The following is an 18,773-nucleotide window of genomic DNA, read 5'->3' on the forward strand; positions in this document are numbered from 1 at the left end:
GGGTGGGAGTGAGGGGAGAGTTGGTGGGGGGATGTTTTCTCAGTGTCCAATCTGTCAGATCCTTTCAGAATTTATTTGCTCCCAATTAAATCGCCTTTTAGTTTTCCAAATTCTAGAGCAGATACACCTAAACTACTCAATCTCTCCTCATGGAGCCATCCCCTCATCACTGGAATAGGGCTAGAGGACCTTTTTTGCATTTGCTTCAAGGTACATTTCACTTTTCTTAGGAAAGGAGACCAATACTACACACAGTACTCCAGGTGTGGATATACTTTGGCCCTATGCATTCCTATTCTCATACTCCAATCCCTTTTTAATAAAGCCTAAACATACTATCTGCTTTCTTATTTATGCTCTGTACATGCATGTTAACTTTCAAAGATTCACATACAATGGTGCCCAGGTCCACAGAAATACCAATGTTTCTTAGTCTCTCAACATTTAAAAACTATTCTGTTTTCCTACTAAAATGGATCATTTCACAATTCTCCACATTACACTTCATCTGCCATGTTCTTCACCACTCAGTGAACCTGTCTAAAATCTTTTGCAGGCTCTATGCATCTTTCTCACAGTTTAATTTCCTGCCGAACATTATATTATCAGCATCCCTGCACTGATCCTTACAGTAGCCCACTCATTACATGAAAAAGGCCCATTTATTCTTACACTTGGTTCTCTGTCTGTTAACATAGAAACCAAACATAGAATCCCTACAGTGCAGAAGGAGGCCATTCAGTCCATCAAGTCTGCACCTTTGAGTCTGCACCACCTCACTAATCCTGCTAGCCTACACATTCCAGGACAGTAAGGGGCAATTTAGCATGGCCACTGCATCTAACCGACACATCTTTGAACTGTGGGAGGAAACCGAATCACCCGGAGGGAACTCACACAGAAACAGGAAGAACATGCAAACTCTACACAGACAGTGACCCAAGCCGGGAATCAAACCTAGATCTCTGGAGCTATGAGGCAGCAGTGCTAACCACTATGTCAGTGTGCTGCCCTAACAAGTTCTCAATCCATGCTATTGTATTGCCACAAATACCAATATGAGGAGAGATTGGAAAGGTTGGGGTTATTTTCCTTGGAACAAAGAGGCCTGAGGGGTGACTTGATAGAGGTATACAAAATTATGAGGGGAAGAGATAGAATTGATAGGATAAAATTGTTTCCCTTGTTGGGCAATTCTTAAACCAGAGGACATAGATTCAAGATAATTGACAGTAGGTGTAGAGGGGATATGAGGAAGAACTATTTTATGCAGAGGGTGATGGGTGTCTGGAATTCGCTGTCTGAGTTGGTGGAGGCAGAGATGCTAAGCTCTTTTAAAAAGTACCTGGATCTGCACCTTAAGTGCCGTAAGCTATACAGCTATAGGTCGGGTGCAGGAAGGTGGGATTAGAAAGAGCACTTAAGTTGCAGATTTAGCATGGCCGAAGCATCTAACCCACACATCTTTGAACTGTGGGAGGGAACTCAAACAGAAACAGGAAAAGCATGCAAACTCCACACAGACACCACTGGGTGTCCTCGGGCTGGCATGGACAAATGGGCAGAATGGCCTCCTTCTATGTTGTAATTTTTCTGTGGTTCTATGGAACGCTCACTCTTTTTGATAACTGTGTGTGGCACTTGAGACTATGGTGTAGAAAGACCTGCTGTAGTACGGAATGAGTATGATAGAGAGATTCCCCCCCAAAGCACTGTGTATGTCATGCAGAGAGAATCCTACAGAACAGAGCACCAACATACATCCTCCTACAGAACCTTTAGGCAAAGCAATTAACTGATACATCAAACTGCACTTTAACTGAAAGACAGTCAGTGCAAACTGACCTTCATCAAAATTAAAACACTTACATCAGCTGAAGGAAAGGAAATGCACCGGGTGGACTATGTGACACGGTGGGGGGAGATGGTGGGATAGCGGTAACATCACTGGGCGAGTAATACCAATACTCACCTAATAGTCTGGGAGCAAATCCACCAGCTGCCATGGTGGGATTTGAATTCAGTTAATAAATCTGGAATTATAAAACATTCATGGCAACAGTGAAATTATCATCAATTGTTGTAAAAATCTATCTGGAGACACATGTAGACCAGGCCAGGTATGGTAAGATTTCTTCTGGCTTACATGTGACTCCAGACCCACAGCAGTGGGATTGACTTTTAACTAGCCTCTGAAATGGTCTAGCAAACCACTCAGTACCAGGGCAATCAGAGGTAGGCAATAAATGCTGGCCTTGCCAGCGATGCCCACATCCTACGAAAGAATAAAGAAGAAAACAGCTTATCTTGCAGTGTGGAGGTTTCAGGGTAAAATTTTAAATGGATAAGATATTGGCTGTAGGGCAGAAAGCAGCTCTGTTTTGATAGAGGAGCTGGGATGGCAAATCTGTAGCTCTTTGATATATTTCCATCACATCTCCGACAGAGATAAGTGGAAAGAGCCACAATTTAGGCTGGAACAGAACAATCTGGGTCCCAGCCTTCGATAGATGTTTCCTGTCAGCCCAAACCAAACAAGAGAAACAACTAACATAAAAAGGGATGCAGGTACACAGGAACCACAAAGAGTGGCTGTTGCAATAGACCTGACAGTAAGTGTAGAAAATAGGAGTAGGCCATTCGGCCCTTCAAGCCTGCTCCACCACTATTCACTAAGGTGACAGCTGATCATCCAACTCAATAGCTTGGTCCTGTCTTCTCTCCATATCCTTTAATCCCTTTAGCCTCAAGTGCTATATCAAACTCCTTCTTGGAAACATAACAATGTTTTGGCCTCAACTGCTTCCAGTGGTAGCAAATTACACAGACTGGGCATAGAAATTTCTCCTCATCTCTATCCTAGAAGGTTGATCCTTTACCTTTAGACCAAATTCCCTGATCTGGACATCGGCACCATCGGGAAAATCCTTCCTGCAACTACTCTGAAGTCATATTAGAATTTTATAGGTTGCTATGAAATCCCCTCTCATTCTTCTGATCTCCAGTGAATATAACTCAATCTCTTTCCTCACATGTCATTCCTGCCACCCCAGGAATCAGCCTGGTAAACCTTTGCTGCATTCTCTCTAGAATAAGAACACCCTTCCTCAGATAAGTAGGCCTCACCACGACCCTGTATAATTGCAGCAAGATATCTTATACTCGAATCCTCTCACTATAAAGGCCAACATACCACTTGCCTTCTTTATTGCCTGCTGCACCTGCATGCTTACCTTCAGTGATTGGTGTACGAGGACACCCAAGTTCCATTGCACATTCACCCCTCCCAATCTATAGACATTGAGATAGTAATCTGCCTTCCTGTTTTTGCTATCAAAGTGGATAACCTCACATTTATTCACATTATACCGCATCTGTCATGCATTTGCCCACTCACTCTGCTTGTCCAAATCACACTGAAGCATCTCTGCAACCTCCTCATGGCTCACCCTCCCACCCAGCTTTGTGTCATCTGCAAATTTGTAGGCATTACATTTAGTTTCCTCATCTAAATCGTTAATATATATTGTGAATAGCTGGTGTCCCAGCAGTGATCCCTGTGGTATCCCACAAGGCATTGCCTGCTACTCAGAAAAAGACACGTTTAATCTACTCTTTGTCTGCCTACTATTAGTTTTCTATCCATCTCAATAAACCATCCCAATCCCACGTGCTTTAATTTTACACGCTAATCTCTTTGTCAAAAGCCTTCTGCAAGTCCAAATAAACCACATCACTGTCTCCCCCTCATCAACTCTATTGGTTACATCTTCACAGAATCCCAGTAGATTTGTCAAGCATGATTTCCCTTTCATAAATCCATGCTGACACAGTCTGATTATACCACAGTTTTCCAAGTGCTGTGCTAGAAAATCTTTGATAATGGTCTCTAGAATTTTCCCCACTACTGACATCAGGCTGACTGATCTATAATTCTCTGTTTCTCTCTACTTCCCTTTATAAATAGTGGGGTTACGTTACCTACCCTCCAATCTGTAGGAGCTGTTCCAGAGCCCAGAATCTTGGAAGGTGACAACCAATCATTCGTCATTTCTAGGGCCACTTCCTTAAGCACTCTGGGATGTAGTTAAGTTTATTTATTAGTGTCACAAGTAGGCTTACATTAACACTGCAATTAAGTTACTGTTAAATCGCCCTGGCCACCACACTCTGGCGCTTGTTTGGGTACACGGAGGGAAAAATTAGCATAGCCAATGCACCTAACCAGCATGTCTTTCAGAATGTGGGACGAAACAGGAGCACCCGGAGGAAACCCACGCAGAGTTGGGGAGAACATGCAGACTCCACACGGACAGTGACCCAAGCTGGAAACTGAAACCAGGTCCCTGATGCTGTGAGGCAGCAGTGCTAATCACTGTGCCACCGTGCCATCCCACGTAAGTACTCTGGAATATAGAAACTGTAGCAAGTGACCAAGAGTGATCTTTTGGAAGGACACAAGACAGTAATCCTAGATGTCTAGTTGTATAGATAAATCTGAAAAACTACTTCAAAGAGAACAAGAATCAAGCCAGTACAGAAAGACTTACATTTTTATGGTAGTTTTTACGTCCTCAAGAATGCATTACTGATAAAGGAACATAGAGCTTTCCAAAATAGCACTGCCAATATGCCTTCCTCCTTCCTCAATCATGGTTTTCCACCCACTGTGGTTCACAGGACTCTCAACCACATTCTGATCACTTAATGGACTTCTCAGCCTTCTGTGTCCTCATTTACATTCCCTTTGTCCAATTCCCCTCCCCCACCTCAATAGCACAAATCTCCGCTGATTCTCTTTGCTCTCAGCTCTGACAAAGGGTCATCTAGACACGAAACATTGGCTCTATTCTCCCTCCATAGATGCTGTAAGACCAGGTGAGATTTTGCAGCATTTTCTGTCTTTGTTTTGGATTCCAGCACCCACATTATTTTGCTATGAACTTACATACAGCTTTATTAACATAAAAATAGTCCCTTCGCAGTGCATTACAAAACAAAATTTGACACTCTATCAGGTTGAGGAATATGAGGTCAGGTGACCAAGAACTTGGCCAAATAAGTAGGTTTCAAGGATTATCTGGGAGGAGAGATTTAGAAATGTGGAGAGCTTTCATTTATTCACTCATGAGATGTGGGCGTCACAGGCTTGGCCAGACATTTATTGCCTATTGGCTAATTGTCCTTCATTTCAGAGGATATTTACAAGTTAAACATATTGCTGTGGGTCTGGAGTCACATGTAGACCAGACCAGGTAAGGATGACAGATTTTCCTTCTTTTCCCAACCAACATTGGTTTAATGATCATCAGTGAACTATTCACTCCAGATTTCTATTGAATTCAAATTTCACCATCTGCCATGGTGGGATTCGAACCCAAGTCCACTGGGTCGCCAGATTACTAGTCCACTGACAATACCACTAACCACAGTTTACCACCCAGGCAGCTAAAGATAAGGCCAATGGTGGAATAATTTGATTCAGGGATGCACAAGAGCCAGGACTGGAGGAGTGCCAAGATCTTGGTTTGTTCTGGGGTTGGAGAAGGTTACAGAGATGGGGATGAGTGACAGAGTCAAGATGAGTTGAGAAAAGGATGAGAATTTTAAAATCAAGGCATTGCTGGACCAAGAGGTGTAATAAAATGAAACAACTGTCTGTTTACAAAAATAAAGATGGGATTCTGATTCATAGTCAGTTAAATGCTACAGTTAAGTTGTTTGTGAAGTGCTAAAATTTTGCACACTCAGATTCAATGTGCTGAAATAAAGTAAAACCAAACACCAAGGTCACTGCAACTGAACTACAGGGAGCTGTCTCAGGAAAACCAAGCTCACAGCATAACATCCAATTCAGGTATAAATTCACAAATAACAATTGGAATGACTGAGTATCGGGGGAAGAGACTAGTAAATCTAATGGTTTAAGATGGCAGGGGAGGAATCAGTCAGAAACTGAACTGGACTAGCCATATAAATACTGCAGCTACAAGAGCAGGTCAGAGACTGGGAATTCTGCAGCAAGTACCTGACCTCCTGACTCCACAGAACCTGTCCACTATCTACAAGGCATAAGTCAGGACTGTAATGGAATATTCTCCATTGTCTGGCAGCTCCAAAAACACTCAAGAAGCTCAATACCATCCAGGACAAAGCAGCCTGCTTGATTCACACCTCATCCACCAAGTTCAACATTCACTCCCTCTACCAGCAGCACATAGTGGCAGCAGTGTGTACCCATCTATGAGATGCACTGCAGGAACTCAGCAAGACTCCTTCAACATCTTCCAAGCCCACAACCTCTACCTCAGGTAGAAGCATGGGAACAACACTACCTACAATTTTCTTTTCAAACCACACACTATCCTGATTTGGAAATATATATCTATTCCTTCACTGACTCTGGGTCAAAGTCTTGCAACTCCCCTCCTAACAGCACTGTGGGTGTACCTATACCACATGGATTGCAATGGTTCATGAAAGCAGCTCACCACCACCTTCTCAAGGGTAATTAGAGGTGGGGTAGATGCCAGCCTTGTTAGCAATGCCCATATCCTGTGAAAGAATTAAGAAAACCAATTCAAACTTAGACAATGAAACTAATAAACATAGTACTAGAGATGCTTTGACTGTATGTGATGTCTCAACATCGTGGACCTGCCCTCCTACAACTATTCTCTTGCATCACTGTCCTTCAATACAAACCTCAGGCTGTGTTGAAAAACAGCGTATTTGTTTTGCTTTGTTTTCTCTATAGTTACCCAATACCACAAAAAAGTACCCCCAATATGTAAATACTCTACCCAGTCCCGTTCATTCCTAAACTGGACCACCTGAGGAATCATGAGCACTTTGTGGTGGCCAGTTCAGTTCCCTTGGCTATAGCATGATTCATTATCAGTGAAACTGGGCACAGGGCAACTGCTCTGTGCCAGCGTAGCTAAAAAGCAACAACAGCCCTGTACCAGCAATTGTAAAGCATTCCAATGGTTATGTAACTGGTAGATTGGATTGACTGAAGTGAATAATCCATTTCAATTCCATTTCAGATGTGAGAAGTAATCGAAATTACTCCAAAAAAATGGAGGTTGGGATAAGGTTATTAAATCCAATCAGAACCCAGTCAGGGGTTGTCATTATTTGAAGAAAGTCAGGAGATACCTGTCTGTCCTTCAATTATTTGCCAAGTTCTGCATTGAGCTGTCAAGTACATTATGATAGTGCAGTGATACTGTACAAGTAAAGCACTGATGTGTGAAAGAGAATTATTTGCCTGTGGTGAGCTAACACTCATTAGGCTCTGAACCAACACTATACAGACCTTATATCAGTTTCACACTGGGGCTATAGGATGGAGGTGAAGGCCCACAAGGTGACTGGAATAGGAATACAAAACACACACTGACCAAAACCAGGGTACACAGTACATGATGACTGGAATTGAGATATATTACTCCTAGAGATATATTTATGTTGAGGTATTATATTATTATATTATATTATTCCTAGAGATACATTATTTATTGAGATATTATATTACTCCTAGAAATATGTATTATATGTTGAGATATTATATATTATTCAGATATATTACTCCTAGTAATATACATATATATATATAGAGAGAGAGATATTATATAGTAGATATTGAGATATATGTTATTCCTGGAAATATCTATTGTACATTGAAATATTATGTATTATATATTGTGATATTTGTGTACCTTTAAGAAAGTTTTTTTAAAATCATGATTTCTGCGGCTCTTACAGCTTCAGTGATGTCATTGTTGCCAGCTTGACTGGAAATGTCCTTTTATTGCCACTTACATGGCTTAAATGTGTTTACTCTAGGATTAGTTTTACATCTTGCATTTTAGGAGGGTGGTCATGTGTTTTGGATAGTTTTCTTTTCATTTTCAGTTTGGAGTTGCAGGTTTGAGTTAGTTTTAGAAGGGACAGCAAGCTAAAAAGAAATGTTTTTCCTTTCTCTCTCTGTATTTCTTCCTTTGGAAATTCTCTTGTTTTCCTGAAGGGTGAAAATCTGCTGTTGTTGGGAGCTAGATCAGAGTCTGTCTGGTGTTTTGGGAAGCTTTCTTGTCTTCAAATTGTTTGGAGTGAATCCAGAGAACTGCAGATTTCAAACAAAGGACTCAATTTCCATTATTACGTGAGCAGTAGAGTTTGCTGTGTTAAACCCATTTAAAGAGTTTTGTCCATGGCAAGGGCTTTGGTTTGATTGGAAGACATTAGATATCTTTGTTAAGGGCATTAGTCTGTGTTGTGTTAACCCTGGGAAAAGGGTCTTTTGTCTATGTGATTGGTTTGATTGGAATATTGTAGGTATCTTTGTTAAGGGTTATACATTATCATGGTTATTTATTTCTTGTTTATAATTGATAGAAGTTCTTGCTAATTTTCTTATTGTACATATTAACCATATTCTTAAATAAACTTTGTTTGAGAAAAGCTCCCTAGTGGGTCTTTTGAATCGTACCTGAAGTGGAACATCTCAAACTTATCCTGGCCAAATTCAAGATGCAAAACTTATGATTCAGGCAGGATTCATAAAACACTTTGGAGTTTCTAATCTGAACCATAACAATATTGAGATATTTGTTACGCCTGATCAAGAGGTAAGGTACCAGGTCAATCTTAGCACAAAGTGATTTATTTAGAAATATAAAACAAATGTAAATGCTGACGTTGCACAGCAGGTATACCAGTAACTAAAAGAAAAGGTGGGTCTGAAATTCAGACAGCAAATTGTCATCAGTACACACAGCACACACACCAGCTCCAAGATTCACTCAGAACAATTTAATTTCTACCTTCAGATTATGGAGATTTTTTGAATGGAATGTGATGTTGCACTTTGGATAAAATTTTTATTATTGGAACAATAAATTGATTTTTTACAATATTCTAATCGTGTTTGAATTCTCTGCACCAGTGACATTCTGCGCCAGTGCCACACCCTGTCATCACACTCACTACCTTCTGCTAATTGCTGCCAGTGACACACCTCAACAATGACAACCACACCAATGACACTTACTGCCAATGGCACTCATCCCAATGATACTCCACACCAGTTGCACTCTGCGCCAATAATAACACTCCCCATCAGTGCAGCACATTGCTAATGATGCTTCCTGTAGGTGATACATCCTGTCAGTTACATTAACCCAATGACACTTCCTATCATTCACACTGTGCTCCAAAAGATACTGTCTGCCAGTGCTCTACTTAAAGTTGATACTCATGGCAAGTGATACTTTCCATCAGCGACCTTCATCATTACTGACACTACCGGCAAGTGATATTTGTCACAGTGACACTGCCTGTCATTGGCACACCCATCAACAACAGCTGCCTGTGATCATCTCCACCTGTAACCTTCACTGTCAGTGACACTATCCACCAGTGACACCCCTCCCAGTAAGGCACCCCTGCTAGAACCAGTGACAATCCTGCTAGTGACACTTCTTGCCAGTGAAGCTCCCTACCAGTGACGCCCCTCCAGAACCAGTCCCCACCATTGATATTCTTCACCAGTCCCTGCTAGTGACAGACCCATCCATAACCCAGCTCAGGAGTGGCCCTTATCACCAATGACAATCCATGTCAGCGATACTTCCCAGCAGTGACATGCCACACAAGTGGCATTCCCTGCCATTAAAACTCACTGCCAGTACAACTTACCTTTGATGGCTTCTGAGCAACAAGGGCAGTCTCTTAATAACGTGGTTCAGGATTCCGCTGCACAACCCACACACTTGCTGGTAGCATATAATACAAAATATCACATAGCAGACCACTGGGGTGTCGGCACAATGCTTCCACAACGTGGACCATTTTGGAGGAGCCCAGCAATACTCCACAGAGCATGTCTCAAAGTTTGTTCTGATCCGTTGCATGCTGCAGAATCTCACCAACACTGGGGCACAGTGTTAGCCCCAACACTGAGGGAGAGGAAGAAAAAGGGGAGCAAGATGAAGAGTCAACGCTGTTTCTTTCCTACCAGACTGTTCATAATCGATTCTTTGCAATACAAACACACTCCAATTTCTCATTCACCAACATCCAGCAGCTTACCTTTACTCTGGCACTGACCATCCGCTTAGCCAAAATACAAAACTAAAGGCAACCACAAAACAAATATTCCAAACAAAATTTATAAATTTAATCATTCCAGATTGCATTAAAATGTTGACTAATCATCCTTGTGTGCTCCCTTGCAGACTGTCTTTGTCTAATGCTTCAATGTAGTGTCTCGCTAGTAGCTGCAACATGGCTTGCCCCCTCCCCCCCACCCCCTGCCATTCAACCTCAAAGACAGTGCCTCAACATCTTAGTAGCCTGTTGAGGACAAAATGCTGAACCCTGTAAGGTGCTTGAATTCTGGGATCCACAGCTATTATGGCAGCTTACTTGCCCATCAAACAGTGCATCATGATTGGATCTACCGGAGTGCTGTTGGAGTTGGCCACCACTTGTACAGTGGGTAAAGTGGACTCCAATCTCTGTGCAAAGTTAGTTGCTGGACTCCCCTTTGCTCCTTGATAGTGACGGTAGGCTTCTGAAATACATAGAGCATTTCATCGTGCATAGCCATCAGCCTTCTTCTATAAGCTGCCCATTGAAGTCCTCACCTGAGTCCTCTGTAGGTGAATCTGTGCGCAGCCTTGTCTTCCTGGCACCTGTGCTGCCCTTGTGCTCTATCAAAGCTGCAGGCCACTCATGCCAGGTGTCTCTCCATGTGAAGGTCTGCCTCTAAGCTATTCTCTAAAGTAGTTAGTATCTAAACTGGTGGTTTTGAGTGTGAGAGTGAGTGTTTCTTCTTCATCACTGTCTTTTTGCTCTTTATTGCAGTTTCTGGTTGTCTGAAAGGGAAACATTACAATGATCGGGTTGTGGTGAGGGAAAGGGTGTTGAATGCTTAGACTGCCCGCAGCTTGTAAATCAAAAGACATTATGGGAAAAGGAGGAAGTTGGGTGTAAAGAGAATTGGGTATGAGTGTCTCGCTACTGGTCACCACCTCACATGATGGTGCTCCATGATGATAACAGGCATCTCCTCTACTAGGGTGAGGACATGTCTGCCTCCCACCTGTTAGGTCCTGCTGTCTCTGGTTGTGTGTCGCCTTGTCCTGCAAGAGAGTGGGAAACATGTCAGTGAGTGTGTGACATGGGTGCAAGGCTTGCTGCATTGAGAAGTGTATGAGGCAGAGGTGAAGTTACAAATGTCCGCTGTGAATCTGGGCAGCTGGAGATTGTTGATGGCTGAGTGATGGGGGTGTGTTGCAATTAACATTTTGTGGTGTCATTGGTAGGATATGAAGATATATTCACTGACCTTAACCACCTATGTGAGGTCATTAAACTTCCTTCAGCACTACATCCAGATCCTTGGGGCTTGATTCCTAGCACTGAATTCCAAGCCTAAATGCTCTTATTGCCCTCACATGGTTTATCTAATGGATCTCCTGGTGTCCTGTGGATAAAGGACTTTCTCCATCTGTACAGCTTCTCCAACAAGACATCCAGGGGAGAGGCAGATAGCCATACAGAATGCTCTCTGTGCTGTTGCACCATAATTCAGAGTACTTCCTCCTCACAGTATTCTCCAACCTGTTCCAGCATCTTCTCCAATCGGCATGTATCTCTTCTTCAAGAGATGCAAGCTAGTTTTAAGATGTACAAATATGAGCCCCTTCTGAAGTATGCAACCACTCAGTCATATACTTTGTGCTAGCTGTAGGCATTGTTCATACAGACTTAGCAGACAATACAGAGTCTCTATGCTTCATTGCATTAAATGCAGGCTGATTACGCATTGTGATGTGTCCATTTCTGGACCCTGTTCAATTTCACAAACTGGCTCAGGGCAGGGGCTACTGGAGCAATAGGAGAGAGGCAATCTTGGTATAGGAGCTTCAGAAGGCAGATAACAAGAGCCTGTGAACAAGAGATGCTCAGCTGGAGCAGGCTGAAGACCGGGCTCTGGCAGAGTTAACAGAATTTAGTAAAGTCTAATGGAGATAATGCAATCGGCCTCAACATCCTGGACAAGAAAAGGGAACATTCAACAAGTATCCAGCTCCTGATCGCTATCCAGTGGCTCTCATTAGAAACCATATGTGCATTAGATGAGGTCGCAATCAGGCCACGATGTTTCTTGACGCCAAAGGGCTTCTGTCCCGTATATGTGAGGGAGGCCACTGCTGACTTTAATTCCATTTAATTTATGAAGTTGTTTTAAAAGCAGACCATGAAACAAAGATGTAACAAGGGAAATTTCAAATCAAATTATCTTAAAGACTTTGACTTTGGTTTTGAGGTTCTGTCCTGGTGCCAAGGGGATAACTGGAGGTAAGGAACATTCCAGACTACTGACCTTGAAATAGATTTTGTTCTGAATTCTAATTAAAGGCATGAGTTGTGCAAAAAAAATTAAGGCTTAAAAAAGTAATGATTCCAAGAGGACAAATGAACAGCCATATTTTACCACAATCACTCCCATGTCTTCAAATATTAATGCCAGCCATCATCTAAGACTCACTAGTTAGTTGCTCAAATGCCTTAATAAATCTGCAAGGTGCATTATTATCTGTATATTTATTTCTCCTCTGGTAATTAGAGATTATTCTAAGCAGTGAATTTACACAATCCCATAAAGCGCCTCCACTTAAAACCAAGGAATTAACTTGCTGTTTATATATAGCCTGATCCACTTGTGCTGCCAATTTTAATGTGTTGTGCATCAACATAAAAGACCCAGTGTTACCCTGTTTAAAATCTAAGCTTTCTTTTCACTTCACCAATCTTCCAAAATTTGCCAAACTCTACAATCTGGCATTGTCAATAAATGTTAACATCACTACCCCCATCCCTAAGTACAGTAATATTTACATATGCAAATAATATAAGAGCAATCTGAAATCAGGCCACATTAATCAGCTATTTCCAGTACACTGAACTGCATCTGCCACCTGCTAGCCAATCTATGCCTTTCCAATCTTCATTGCAACCCTTTGCCCCCAAATTGGGTGTTTGCAGTTGGTTTCAATATTGTTTCTAAGTCTGGATCATATATTGTATCCAGTAATTGAGATTAGTGCCAATAAAGATCCCTGTGGATCACTCAATACATCACCCAGACTCAGCAACTATCCTCTCTCTTCGCTTCTTGGATTCCAACATCCCTTTATCCCTTTATTCTCCCGATTCTGGAGATCTTTCATCAGTTCGAGGTCACTCTGAAATGTCAGCAGCTGGCTTCAATATGTGACCTGAACTATGAAGCCAAGATCTGCTTTTCCATGAAGGTCAGGCTGGTCTTCTAGGTTGTATAATGCTCCTTATTTTGGCTAACTGAAGCACAGCATTGGCAGAGTGCCACCTCTCTCACCAACTTAACTGAGGACAAAGTACAACCCAGGCAAAAACTTACGAAAAACAGAAAATGCTGATCAGCTTCCAAAACAGAACAAAAACTTTAGATTTTGCTTCAAGCCCACACACACCTAATTCACTAATTGACTGCGAATCAGCCAGTTGTCTCACCCTCAGTGAATGTCACACTATGATCTGGCCAACTGGACAAGGTGTTAAATGCATTGGCTACTTGCCTTTGAAATGGAAGTAACAGCACAGGCTGCTCAAATATACAACCCATTCCCAGGCCTTCTAGACACAACACCGCAGGAAGGATCAAGGAGGTTGATGAACCTTTTATAGCAGATGAGAAGAAAAATAACCAAAGTGCTCTTGGCACGAATAACAGAGAGAGGGGAATGAAGTCCAATCTCAGGATTCTGAAAGCCCGCAGCCAGACCCAATGCAGTTTGAGAATCTGAAATCCCATCTTGTTCACACCCCCATGCTGCCATGAATAGACCAATTTCACATTACACGGTTTATCTTATTATAACACATTTATTATGAAAGGTAAATCCTTTCAACTCCAGTTTTTTTCTGACTGTGGTTATAATAGACAATCCCACGCACTAACTCTCAGAATCGAATCAGTGCTCACTCTGTCAGTACAGGAGCTGCCCTTTAAGTGCAGCCTCTGAAAATGATTTTACTGGTCAAAACTTTTCATTCACGCCTCACTATCTACTGGCAGAGGCACAAGAGGAAAAGATCTTTTATCCCTCCAAGATGTTTAAATCACACAGACTAACGAGTGGCAGGGTAGCCCCGGTCAGCAGTCTTAGCTGCAATTTGTGCAACGCTGATCTCAGCAGGGCGACCAGCTTTAAAATGATATTAAAATATTTTCTATGTGCTGACTAAATCCTGCAGCTGCTGACTGAACATTAAAGGGATGGGAACAGATCGCCCACCCAATAAGCAATCAATTCATCAAAGTAGGAGGGCCGCCGACCTGAGTATCTTTGAGATTCAAACATTTTATTAACTCTAGCAAAATGTTATCCAGTGCCTGTACTTTTAGTTAATTATTAGAGTCTTTTTTTTCTAATTTCCCTGACAATATTCTATTTACAGTTCTATTGGACATGAGTCAATTATCAGGCAAAACCGGACAAAGACTTCATGGCCTCCTGTTGACTGTTAACCCTATGCCTCCAATGAAACTCACTGTGGCGCAGCACAACTAAGAGAAAAGACAAGCCAACCTCAAGCGATGCAAGTTATAATCTTAGCCCCATGGTTTGTGTTTCTTCTCGCCGCCCCTCACTCGAACCGCAAAGATGTTGGCTCTCTAAGTGTACAGATCTACCAGTAGAATCATAGTACTGTGCAGCAGCGAAGAAGGCTATTTGGTCCCCCAGCCCTGTACCAGTATCCTGCAGCGCTGCATCCAGGTCACCATTAATCTTGCTTTGGACTAAACAGAAAATGTGAACAAGACTTCAGCTAGTCCTCACTCAACCTCCACACCAACACACTTTTCAGAACGTGTGTGTGTGTGTGTGTGTGTGTGTGCGTGTGAGTGTGAGTGTGTGTGGGGGGGGGGTGGTTGGTGGGTGAGGAGGGGTATTGGGTAGCATTCCAGAGTAGGAACCTGCTTAATTTTCTCCCTCCTTAACCGAAGGGCACAAAGGCTGAATGTAGAAACATAGAAACTAGAAGCAGGAGTAGGCCATTTAGCCCTTTGAGCCTGCTCCACCATTCATTTAGATCCTAGCTGATCATCAAATTCAATATCCTGATCCCCCCTCCCCCACATATCCTTTGATTTGTTTAGCCCCAAGAGCTATATCTAATTTCTTCTTGAAATCAGGCAATGTTTGACCTCAACTTTCTTTTGTGGTAGTGAATTCCACACACTCACTACTGTCTGGATAAAGAAATTTCTCCTCACCTCCATTCTAAAGGTTTACCACTTATTCTCAAACTATGACCCACTAGTTCTGGACGCCCCTACCATCGAGAACATTCTTTCTGAACCTATCCTGTGTAACTGTTAGAATTTTATAAGTTTCTATGAGATCCCCTCTCGCCCTTCTCAATTCCATAGAATATAATCCTCATAGACAATCTCTTCTCATCCTGCCACCCCAGGAATCAGCCTGGTAAACCTTTGCTCAATCCCTCTATAGCAAGGACACCCTTCCTCAGATAACAAGTGTCTTGCTCCCACCACTGCCATAGAACCACAAAATCACTACAGTGCAGAAAGAGGCCATTCAGCCTACCTAGTCTGCACTGACTCTCCGAAAGAGCACCCCACCCAGTGTCTCCCCTCCACCCCATTCCTGTAACCATGTACATTTACCATGACTAATCCCCCTAACCTACTTATCTTTGGACACTAAGGGGCAATTTAGCATGGCCTGTCCACCATGGTTAAGGTTTGGAGATGCAAGCCCTTCAATCGATATGATTGGGGCCTCACAAAAATGGTATTCTGCAGGTTCGTATTTAAAACGACAAAGATCCAGACAAATTCCGTCTCCTCTACACACTTAGCACACTTCACATCAAACTAAAAGTATCTTTACAGATGGAAGAGACCGCACTAGTTCCTGAAAATTCAACCCCAATAGTCAATACATAGTATAAAAGACCAAAACTCTCTGCGTTAAAGCATAGCCGTTATTGAGTTGATTTAAGAGTTGCACAACACAGCCCCGGAACAGAAGCCTATTCACATGTCCAAAATAAAACACATCAGACATACCTGACCATGCACAAATGTGCGATAGGACAAAACCAGACATCAAAGCATCCAATCTACTTCCAATTGCAGGACCAAAAGGTGAAAGAGAAACTAGACCGCCGGAGTTTCAGTGAATTACTTTCAGCCCTGTGACAGCCAATCTGCTGGTTTTAGCTCATCTTTCAGATTTATTAGAATCTCATTTACAAAGAGCTTCATTCACTTTCAAAACAAAACGTGCGTTGGAGCAGCAACAGAAATGGGTTACGAGGAAATTAGGGTTTTATTCCTTTCAATTTAGAATGAGCTCTCACAACAGCCAGTCGCTGCAGATCTACTTACCTGAGACTTTGAATAATGCTGAGTTTTACTAAGTGCCACAGTGACAAAGCAGCTTCTAATTCACAAAAGTTTTTTTTTACTTTTCTTCCGGAAACCTAGTCTTGTAAAATCCCAAACCCCACCCCGAACATTTCATGGAAACACGTGGAAGAACATTTCGCAGCAAAATTAAAAAGACAAAGCCATTCAAAAACAGAGAATGTGTGAACTAACCGCCTCCTGCACCGAAATACAGATGGCAAAGAACAAGGCACGAACAGAGGCAGAAACCTACCCGATAAACTCACCTGGTTATATGGCAGTTGTTAAATTTTCAGCGAGGGATGCGCGGAGAGTCAGTCTTCGCCAGTCCACACGGTGATACAAGATTCAGCTGAGGTGATCTAATAAAACCAAACGCAGTGTTGAAAGAAAGGAGAGTGATGAGGAGTGTGCAATCTCGAGGATCTAAGCACGATTATAACCCCCTCGGGTTCTCACTGGCCGCTCTCAATCCCCAGTGAGACTGTCTGTTGCTCACCACTCGCCAGCATCCATTACTCTATCACTGTAAATCCTTCACTGCAATCCTTACTCCCTCTGCTGCCATCCCCACCCATAGCTCTGAAAGTTCCCAGGTCTGAAAACGGTTTTCTATTGGCAAATGCACTGAGTTTCTCCTCAGTTCCAGTCTGAAACCAGCCCACAGTGCAAAGGACATGGTAACTCAGAACTACCAACAGAAAGGGAGAATAAAACAAGGGCACCATAGGGACACTATTTACCTTAATATAGAGAGATTATTTACCTTCTATATAGATAGATTATTTACCTTTATACAGGTAAATAATCCATTTACCTTTCTCCATATAGAGAGACTATTTACCTTATTCTATATAGATAGACTATTTCCCTTTCTCCATATAGACTATTTATCTTATTCTATGTAGATAGGCTATTTACCTTTCTCCATATAGATAGACTATTTACCTTATTCTATATAGATAGGCTATTTACCGTTTCCTATACAAATAGATTATTTACCTTTCTCTATATGGAAAACTATTTACTTTTCCCTATATAGATAGATTACTTTTTTATATAGACTATTTGCTTTTATATAGAGAGACTATTTACCTTTTCCTATACAAATAGACTATTTACTTTTCTATAGGCAGACTATTTACCCTTCTCTATTTAGAATATTTATTTTTCTCTAATATAGACTATTTACATTTCTTTGTATAGATAGATTTTTCTCTATATAGAGACACAATTTACCTTTAGAGAGAGTCTATTGACATTCATATGGACCATTTACCTTTATATGGAGACACTGTTTACTTTTATATGGATATTTACCTCTTTATATGTAGATTCCCTCTATATGGCCCTTCTCTGTGTGGAGAGACTATTTACCTTTCTCCATATAGAAAGACTATTTACCTTTGTATAGGTAGACCATTTACCTTTATATAGAGAGACTATTTACCCTTATACAGATAGACTATTAGTCTTTGTCGTTGAAAATCTGCACAAAAGGGAGTTACCTGCATCACCTTTGCAGTTCACTAACAAGTTTGACGACAAACTAATTCAGGGATCGCCAGATGGCAACACTGTGGGAAAAGGACACCGCCTCACACCAAGTTCATTGTCATCTACAAACAAGCGGGCAGGCTCCAGCCTCCAGCCTCCGAATCAATTACAACGCAGAAGGAAACAATACCCGAACCCGGGGTGTCCGCCCGGGCCATTTGCAGGCAGCTTTAATCACAAAAACCTGAAGGTTTTACCAGTTTGTCTCCGTTTGGCTTATTCCTGCTTATTCAGTAGCAGGAACTGTTGATTTCGGTGCTTCCTGAATCAGTGATTTTACAGCCAGTTATCTGCAAAGGCAGCAGCAGCAGCAGCAAAGCAACACAAGCGACGGCACCCACCCAAAAGCAAACTCCACAGGTTCCCAGTACATCAGGCTCCGGTCTCTGCGCCAGTCTCTGTATCGCAGTGTGTGTTCCAGTCTCTGTATCTCAGTCTATGTGTGTGTGTGTGTTCCGGTCCCAGTGTCTATATCTCTGTGTATGTGCGCGTGTGTTCCGGTCTCAGGCTCTGTGTCTCAGTGTGTGTGTTCCAGTCTCTGTATCTCAGGCTGTGTCTGTGTATGTGCCCCAGTCTCTGTACCTCAGTCTGTGTGTGTGTGTGAGTTCCAGTTTCCTTTTTTCAGTCTGAGTCTCTGTGAGTTCGAGTTTCTGTATCTCAGATTGTGTGTGTGTGTGTTCCCGTCTCTGTATCTCAGATTGTGTGTGTGTGTGTTCCAGTC

The 18,773-nt window shown here is 42.1% G+C and overlaps 1 protein-coding gene across 2 annotated transcripts in view; it reads right to left on the reverse strand.

Moving 5' to 3' along the window:
• The window catches only part of LOC145358549 (cortexin-1-like), a 34,053-nt gene extending 15,574 nt beyond the window's left edge, over positions 1-18,479 (reverse strand). Inside the window, exons 1-2 of one of the 2 annotated variants that reach the window (XM_080212699.1) lie at positions 18,394-18,479; positions 16,762-16,857 (exon numbers count right to left, since the gene is read on the reverse strand). The gene's annotated coding sequence lies outside the window, so the exon portion shown is untranslated. Of the gene's footprint in view, positions 1-16,761; positions 17,025-18,393 lie in introns of those variants that run through there. The other variant, XM_080212698.1, reaches the window with a different exon arrangement.
• Between the last annotated feature and the right edge of the window lie 294 nt (positions 18,480-18,773).

This window comes from Carcharhinus amblyrhynchos, chromosome 26 (assembly GCF_965287045.1).
Source record: "Carcharhinus amblyrhynchos chromosome 26, sCarAmb.v2.hapA, whole genome shotgun sequence".
NCBI lineage: Eukaryota > Metazoa > Chordata > Chondrichthyes > Carcharhiniformes > Carcharhinidae > Carcharhinus > Carcharhinus amblyrhynchos.